Here is a 9984-nt window from a genome sequence, read left to right as displayed (position 1 = left end):
CTTTGAGATGAGATGGAAGTTCTAGTCTATAGGCTAACACTTTGATTATTTATTGAAGCATGAATAAAGTCCCTTTCCACTTCTTCATTGAGAGACATGTCCAGTTCATTACTAGTGATAGCATGGACATGGGCGCTTGCTCCATGCCCTACTCCTTGTTTTGCTCCCTCTCAAGCCATAGGCCCACCAACTCCATGCCTTGCCTTGCCCTGCATCCATGTCCTTGATTATTGAAGTTTCCTTTCCTAGGAGGATTCCAAGGTGCATTACGAGAACAAACAAGAGAGGAGGGAGGTGGAGCACTCAAGAGCACACACAAACACAAAAGCAATGGAGACTTGAGAACACAAAGACATAGAGCTAAAATCTTTTTCTTCTTCTTTCACACAAAAGAACTAAGTCTACAACATGATAAAAGGCTAATATGAAAGTACCACGATATATGTACACGTGGTCACTAAGTGTGAACATGCTAGGAAGGAAGGAGGTGGCACAATAAATGTGCCATAACCAAGGATAGCAGCTGGACTACATGGGTATAGTCCAGTTGTTAGTTGTAGAATCATTGGTGTATCCTCACGATGGTCACCTAACATGCTAGTGAATAATATTCTGCCACATCACCAAGGCACGTAATGGATACCATCTCATGTAGAGCTTAATATCTCAACACGTTACCATAAGTGTTCATTCCCCTATTGGAGCATTGAGCACAAAAGTGGCCTGGTTGGTTGCAATAAAGGAAATTTAACTTATTATTCCAATTCCTATTGTTGTTATTACTACCACGGTCTTGGGGATTACTGGCAAGATTTTTGCGACTTTGATTAAAGTTTTGCTACTTGTAGTTTATTCTAGCTCATTTGGTATAGGGAAACCTATTGAACCTATTGTACTGCCTTGGAAGAGTAGCCACTAGTGTTGTACTCTTATCAAAGTGTCTTCTAAGTTAGAGGGCCTCATGGCTTCCAATTTCCCATTGAGAGGCGAGTTCAAGCCTTGGTAAAACATACCACATACTAGCTCGTGGACATATGGGGTGCATACTTTTGTAGTGTAACAAACTAAGAATAATAGCCTTCAAGAGTTGCTCCTTGTTGCTTGAGGCTAAAGAACTCATTCATTTTGAGGGTCTATTAGTTAGGAGAGAGCTATCTGCTTTGGACTACCAACTTGATTTGGCTCCATGTCATAGCAAACTCAGAGATAGCCTTATCATGGAACCAATGTTTCCACCATAGGTGCGCTTCTCTTATAAGCCTTAACCAAGTGATCATTACTTGATTTCCTAGAGTGGTTGTAGTAGAGCGAAGAAGTAATCCTCCATCTACTCTTTCCAATTTTTTGCACTTATCTCTGACCTCATTCCCTCACCATTAAACTTAGGTAGCTTGACCTATTCAAGTGGAAATTTCCTCTCTTTCTCATCTGATAGGTCTGCGACAATTGGATTAACTATTGAGAATGTTTCAACCAGGAATCCAAAAGAATTTTGACACATTTTTCTCAATACGCATTTAAATAACTTGATTGTTCCCAAGATCATCACTTCATAAGCAAGAGCTCATTTATATAAGTCAATGATTTTATTTATTTCCATCCTACACCATACTGCAATCATGGTAGAAATTGTTTGAAAATGAGAGTTGTATATATACATAATCTTCTGTCATTGATTGTACATGAGCATTTATCTTTTGCATCAAAAGAGTTTATATCTCTTCTAGGAAGCAATGATATACATGCTACCTATATAGTAAATGATGAAATTCTCATATAGAGATCGTAAAATAAATAGGAGGTTTACTTAGGGCATCAATCCCTAAATATAGACTAAGTTAGGAAGATCCTTGACCTTCTTATAGTTGTTGGCCTGAGATCTAGGAGTTACAACAACTCGACTTGGTTGGACAATTTTGGTGGCCTTATGATAGACCCATTGATTAAGGGTCCTTGTCTCACCATCTTTGTATACCATCAAGTTTTTCTAGCTTTTGTGGAACATATAAAGTTGAGCCAAGAAAAGTCTTTCTATCCAATGCAACTTCCATAAATCATACTCAATATCATCTATCAAATTGATATAGATGGAGAAATATTCAAATGTCATTTCCCATCCTCAATATTGAGTCCAACGATCTAGATTAAAGTGGAAGTTTTGAGGGATAAATGTTTGTAGCATTGTGTGGTATATTTCTTTCCTTAGGGTAAGGTTGACTATATAGGTTGTTGGAAATGAATCATGAATTTCTAGTGATCACTCCTATACCCATCAAGAAGTAACACAACATACCTTCCACATTATTAGATTATTATTTATTTTCATGATCTGCATTTGGTAAAAATATGAGTATGTTCTATCATTTACTACCTTCCATTATTTCTAACAAATTTATTATTGCATTCATTGTCGTAAACTCAATGTGTTTTTTTATCGGGCCAGTTAGATATATAGAGCAGAAAGAATCCAATAGATCTAGATGTTAGCACAATATTTTTTGAGATGAGATCATATATTTATATTTAATTTCTATATTGAGGTCACAGAAGATTCTATACAAGGCTACTTGCACCAAAACTCAAAGACTTTACATAGGATTTTGGATTTGATGGAACCTAGGATAGGTACATATCATTATCATCAAATTCTTATGTTGTGATTTGGAAATAAGTATGAGGTTGATTCATAGTGTTGAGTCCTAAATATTCCCAAGGTAAATTGGAGTCTCTTGTATTTCATAATTGTTGAGACAAGATCAACTTGCTACGACTATACAGTTGGGTTGCATGACCCTAGTAATGTAGTGATAAGTCCATTGGGTTAAGGTCATTAATTCACCCTCTCTTTGCACTATAGGGTTTTTTTGACTTGAGTAGAATACAAAAAATTGAACTAACTACAAATGTTCCTCCATAATTCATATTCTATATCACTTACTAAATCGACATTAATGGAGTAATAAATAGACATCAAACTCTAGCTAAAATAGTTGGAGCAGCCCTAGATATTGGAAAATTGAAAATTTCAAGGAGTGAAAATATTTCCATGGTTCGAAATATTTTCTCTCGCAAAGAGAAACTGCATAGAGATATACTTCGAGAAACAGCTCATGTAACACTTGTCGTTCTTCCTACATACAATTCTCGCAACAAGCTTCAGTAACCCTTAAGCAATAAATCTAATAAAATAATTTAGTAATCGACAAGCATATGCCTTTGTGTTGTTATAACTTTATTCCATCCCTTGATCCTATCCATGCATAATGAATCACTCTTATGATAAAGCACATCATGTATACTTTCTAGGATAAAATCTAGGGAACAAACCTATTGACAATCCAATAGACCTTTAGTAGCACCATTTAGTTTTGTATCTTGAATTTGTTTGTTACGTTCTTTTTTCTAATTTTTGTCATCAAAACTACAACATTTATTGCTTTGATACCAAGTGAAATGTATCCACAAATTAGTTGTGGAAGGTAATAAGGTCTGTCCTAGCTACCATCATCTGCACTCCACAAGAATAATCAGACTGGTTGGGCAGCCATGGATCTACGTCACTACAAATCACTTGGCCTTGACTTGCAAGGATCGACTTGAAGGTTCCTAAAGGATCTAATAATCTCTAATAGCTTTCTAGCACTTAGTCCAAGCAATCACATTGTAATCCTTCTACATCAATTGTCACACTTTGTCCATAGTGAGTGAAGGATGAACTCTACCCCTTTGCCCATGAGGCAAAATCTCATCTCTATCTCCTAAAACAGTGCATGACCAAAATCTAAGACTGAACCCTCGGAGAAGTCAATATACAGCTCTTGTCCTAAAACAACCTAATTTGAATGCTTTTGAAGGAAACCTCTCGGCTTACTGAGACCAATCAAGCATAGAATAGATTCGTCAAGAATCCACCCTCCTACTTCTCTAAAGATATGTTTTTACATTACTACATGATGTTTGATATGTAAAAATAGCTTCTCATTCATAGTGTTCATTTCAACCTTTATTTACATATACAAAGATAATGAAAATAATCTTTTCAAATAGAGTTTGTTCTTTTTTATTTGATCATTGCCTCTAGCCTTGAGTATGAGACTTTAGCCCTTGCCATTGGGTATTCACCCTTACCATTGATATTTTTGACTTAAGGGATAAACCTTCCTCACATGTTTGACATTTTGTCTAGGTGGTGATCCACACTCTAGATGGATACAAATCAGCTAGGTGTAAGCCATAATGGCAAGACCTTAGGGAGAGTACTTATTGACCATAGTGCTACCTTCTTGAAATCAATCTATATCGACAATTGTGCTACCTCTTGTGGCAAATCTACACTGACCTGGAGCCCCAAGAGAGATACCAAGGAAAAAGGGTTTCTACTACAAGAAAATCTATCTTGTAATGTCAACAAGCTTTTGTTTTATTCTTTAGAGAACCACAATAAGGAAAAGAACAAATCTTCATGCAGCATCATAGTAGATATCTCCCACGGATTTGATAGAATCAACCATAATTGATGCCAGGAGGCATATTCCATGTTAGATTTTGTGAGACCACGGTGGATTTTGTGAGTTTTTATTCCACGGTGGATTCCGTAAGGTTTTGTGATGGATTCCATAAAACTATATTTATTTGCCAGAGCTCGTACACAAGGTGGATTCCTTGTGCGAGAAGTTGACGGGGATGCCTGTCCTTTTTAAGCGTCATGTTAATTTAATGTGCATGTGGGTGACTCCATAGTGGGCGATTTCACAAAATACATATTTAAATTAATATACATTTATGAGTTTAGAGTGCACTCGTATGAAATTAAGGTTAGGATAGAGTTCCAATCTATTTATTTATTTTGTAGCTGAAGACTTCTAGGTATTCACTTTTGTCGGTTTAATGTTATTATTTTCTAGCAATTGTGAATGCTTCAGTTGATGTGTAGAGTAGGCAGGGTGGCGTTGGAAAGCACTAGGTGATAGCGTGTATTCAAATTATCTAGAAAAAATTATCATTTTTGTTGGATGTGTGTCTTATTATTAAAGGCATGACGCTAATATTTATTTAGGTGCATTTATTTATTGAAGTGTGTGATAAATATTTATTATTTTGTATGCATGTGGGCGCACTGTTTAAATATTTCATTATTGGACATTGCATTTAGATACAACCTGCCTTTTGGGCCACACAACTACTTTATTTCTTATTTGAAAAAAAGCAAACACAAAAGCTAAAATATGCTTATTGTAAAATTGGGCTATTTTTGAGCTTTGAGATGAATAAATTTATAAATACATGCCTTGTGAAGCGCTCACACAAGGCATGGGGGGAGATTGTACCCAATTTGTCTCTTTTCTTCATGTCGTCCAAGTCTATCTTCTTATTTTTTGAGCTTAAAGTAGAGTTCTTTGTTCTTGGGGACCTTTCGACGCTCGCTACATACGCATCCAACACCCGATTTACGTACCAATAATCTTCATCTTCATAGAATCCATCAAAAATAACAAGAACACTTTCCAAGGCTAGAAAACTTTTCCAAAGTCACACATACATTCCATAGAACACTTACAGAAGCATACAGAACAGAACATAAGAGAAACATAGTAGGAACAGAAACTCTATAAAAGCTCATCAGAGGGTTACAGAAGGTCAACAGAAAACATCAGAACGTCATAACTCATACTAAAACCATTTCAAACTATCAAAAACTATTTAATAAGCTTTCAATAGACCCCAATCTTCATCAATCATCAATCCATGCTTCATACAAAAGAAAATCAAAACAAAACAGAACCTAAACAGAAGGTATCAGAACCAATCAGAACCTCAATAGAACTTATCAAAATATCACAGAACCTCATATTTCTACTAAGAATCATCATGAGATTCCAAAACATAATCAATATCATCCAAAGCACTCTCAAACACTTTCAAAACAACTAATCATCACTCAAAATCCATCAAAAATCAACCATTCAAGCCTCAAAAATAACAAAAATCAATCAAAATATATCTTATAAACAATAGAAAGTCATGACAAATTTGTAAAGAATACAAAACGTTCTTCAAATTTGCATCGTAAGCTTATCATCCACCATTACCATTAGCTTCAATAGTCAAAAAGAGATCTCTCGAACAAATCCAATATTCAACCACCACGAACTCATCACATAAAAATTAACACACCACAAACACAAAACGACCATCTGAATGGCACCTCAAAAAAAGAGATATATCATTAAGAAGCATAGAAGATACATGCAACGATATCAATGAAGATGATCCCTCTTGAAAGCTTGATGATTACGAAAACAATCCATAGATAAGGATTCATCTACAAAAGATTTTGGAGGATTCTGAAAGAATTGAAGGCATCACATCCTTTCTAGCAAAACAAGGAATCTACTAGGTAGACAAAGGGTATGAAAATATAGGACATCGAGTTGTTGGGAATCAATTTTCACATTGACATTCATACATAACTTTGGAATGGCCTTTCGATCATTATGGGAATGTCTATGCATATATGCTAAATACCAAGCAAAGTGGGCTGTCAATTTCACTAAAGGATCTGGAGATTATGAATATTGTTGGGCAAAATGGAGATAACTTTGGTATGCTTAACTAGGAGTTATCTAGTCCCCTAGAATTAATGGACAATTAATCTATGGTCCTGTAAGAGAATCAGTTGAGCTCCATCCTCTTCTTATTGGAATATGCTAATCAAATCCTTCATACCCATTAACCAATTGAGGGGGTTGAGAAATAGAAGTGGTAGGAGATGGAAGAGGAATGGGTGAAAGAGGATGAAGAGATGGATAGGAAAAATCATAAAATGAGGAATAAGTTAAAGAAGGATTTGTTGAGAATCTAAGCAAATCAGTTAAGAAATGTGTTAATTGATAAGTAAGAAAAGTAGAAGGAATATGGATAGATGGGGAAGGACTAGGTGGAGAAGGGAAAAATACTCAATCTTCAATGAAAGAACAATAGGTAAATATTGGAATTTTGAGGTGTACCTTGAGGTTGAAAAAGGAGAGGTAAGATGGCTACCAAGTTGGATTGATAAAGGAAAAATAAGCATTGTATCGATGGGCCATTTGTTGATAGTAAAATAAGCTAGGAATAGAGGAACCTAAAGTAAATCATCGATGGTAGGCATCAAAGAAGGATGAATCAAAGGAATGGTCCTTGAAAAGATAAGCTAAAAGATCCACCCTCAGTTGGTTAGTGTTCTACACATGAGTAGAGGCTTTATTCTATCATTGGTCCAAGACTACAGAATCAATCATTGTATGACATAAAGTGTCAGGGCAAGTAGCCACTTTAGAAGAATACCACTGGAATATTTAATCTATCCTCAACTCCAAATGTTTGACATACAAGGCAGCTTGTAAAACCACATCCCCTACATACCAAGCCAGATCTTCATCATCTGGAATCAGCATATCACCTCGTAAATACATATAAGATAGCAGCATTGTATCTGAAGTCACAGAATCTTCAAAGACTAAACTGACTACTTTTGTCAACAAATCAAAAGACCAGGTTCCACTCCAATCATCCTTTGGAAGAGGTAGATCCACCTTTGAGAGCTTAATATAGAAGGCCAACTTCTACAACTGATAGTGGACAAAAAAGGAATGGTCGAAAGGAATATACTCCTGAAATTGCTCAAATGAAGACCATAATAAATCCATATTGGTCTGCAGTCTTTCCACTTTAGCTTGGAACAACGGACATAATGTGGCCTGTCATTGGAGAACTGTCAAGTTCGCAGGGGTCAAAGAAGAAACTGGTTGCTTAGGACTTAGTGTAGAAGAATGTGACTAGACCAGTTGCTTGTTAAGTTGCTAAATTTGGATTATGCTTTGCTCTAAGGTGGTATTTGCTATCTTAAGCTCATTTGTCTAGGTAGCTAGGAAAGCCTGAAGCTCTTGAGATTCTTGCAACAATCTATCTCATTCCTCAATCACATTAACCACTTAGGTTTTAGTGTCAGTCAATTGAGTGTGCAAACTAGAAATGTCCATTTTCTGAGCGTCAATGATCTTAGTCTGTTGCTTCATTTGGGTATAAAGATCATAAAAATGTTCACAAGCAGAAGCTAGCTCTACAATTGCTTTTGTCAATTCTTCTTTGGTTTGTTGGACTTCATCATAGCAAGAGGAATAGAGTTGTTGGATACATGCAGTCACTAAGAGCTCAATAGAACGTTGAACATCTTGACATAGGAAGGGAATTGCATCTCCAGAGAGATGGAAATCTCCAGAGTACTCTCACGATGTGCTCTAAAAAAATTCGGCGTTATGAGGAAAGTTGGTAGGTGACTGCTAGATTGATTAGGAACGGAGACTAGAAGAGGAGTTTGGGCTGATTTAGCCACTTATTTTAAGTGTTCCCTCTGAACTACCACAAGAGGGATATGATCAAAATCTTCAATGACGACATCAAAGTGTTCAGTAGGGGGACGAGCTTCTAATGGATCAACTATCAAGGTAGGAACTTCCTTCAAAGGGGCGGCATATGCCAAAAAGACAGAAAGGTAGGAACCAAATGTAACATTAGTTACATTACCCCTTGTGGCTCTGATAAAGTGTTGATCCATTTTCGACAAAAGGTAGGAACTCCAATCAATTGTTATGCCTTTCAACACCATTCTAGAAGTTGTAAACTACTCCTTTGAAAGGTAATTAGAGGGTGTCTTGGCATGCATAAACTTGTCGTGAAGAAACTAGCATAGCTGCTTCCACACAGGATTGGAGATCATGGAGACACTTATGCCATAAGTAATAAGAGCCTTCTTGGGATCCAACACATCCTATGTCTACTTCTACAACAATTTAAGGATATCCTTATTCAAAAATAGTTGTTGAGCAGTAGAGCGAAAGAGTCTCCCCCCGATAGGCTAAAGACAGAGCCTTGCCCAAACTTTTAGACGTCAATTGAACAACTGTTGCTCTAACAAGACCAAACCTCTTACTGTAAGAGGCTAGAAATTGATCACAAGTATCTGTATTCTCTTGGATGAGTGGTAATGAGAGTGTGATGAACTTGGCTAAGCTTTCTTTGCTAATAAGTTCGGACTCTAGCTATAAAGAATAATCGTGAGATACCAATGGGATACCAATGGGACGTATTGAACTGGAGGAGGAGCTTGAGGCACCATCATTTCAGAGACAGTATACACACACCACATACACAGATAATCACAGTGAATGCTTGCAAAACAAAAAAATAACCAAAAATAAGAGATTGACCATAATAAACAAACACAGACGTGACTGACTAACTGACCACCCCAAGCAATCCACATCCTAGAAAAAATTCGACATGACCTCTACACATATGCGACCAAAATCTTCATGCGATGTAAGGCAAACAAATACCATGAATCCTCGTATTAGGCAAAAAACAAAAATATAGACCGTACCCGTAAGCGTGTCATAACAACCAAACCATAATACAACAACAACCCACTCATAACATGACCAAAACTTCAGTAAGTAATTACAACTCGAAAGATGGCATGTGTCCATCCCACGAAGCACATTTATTGAAAAGGGGAATAAGTGTAGTGAGGAAAATTAGTTTTAATGAATTGTTTATTTTTAAAAATGATTTAAAAATTGGTAAATTTTTATTAAGTGTTAAAATTTAATTAAAAAATAGTAGTTTCTTTTTAAAAATTATAATTACAATTTATTAGGGTGAAGTAGTACTTTAAGCGAAACCCAAACTCCGATACCCAAACTGAGGTCTTAAAATACAAATTCATAAATTAAAAATTAAGTGTATGTTTAGCACTTTTTGTGTAGTATGTGCACTTGTGACAGCAGGATTATTTTTAAATAAACTTAGATATGTCCATAGTATACAAAGCGCGTGCTAAGTGAACGACTAATTCATTTTAATTTATTAAAAATATGTATTTAGCGCAAGCACGCGTGAAAAAGTGGGTGATGAAAGTTCATTTTAACAATTAATTGTGGTTAT

The sequence above is a fragment of the Lygodium microphyllum genome, chromosome 20 (genome assembly GCF_053477565.2).
Source record: "Lygodium microphyllum isolate KBCC chromosome 20, Lygodium_microphyllum_v1.1.10, whole genome shotgun sequence".
NCBI lineage: Eukaryota > Viridiplantae > Streptophyta > Polypodiopsida > Schizaeales > Lygodiaceae > Lygodium > Lygodium microphyllum.
Note: the sequence above shows the minus strand (reverse complement) of the source record.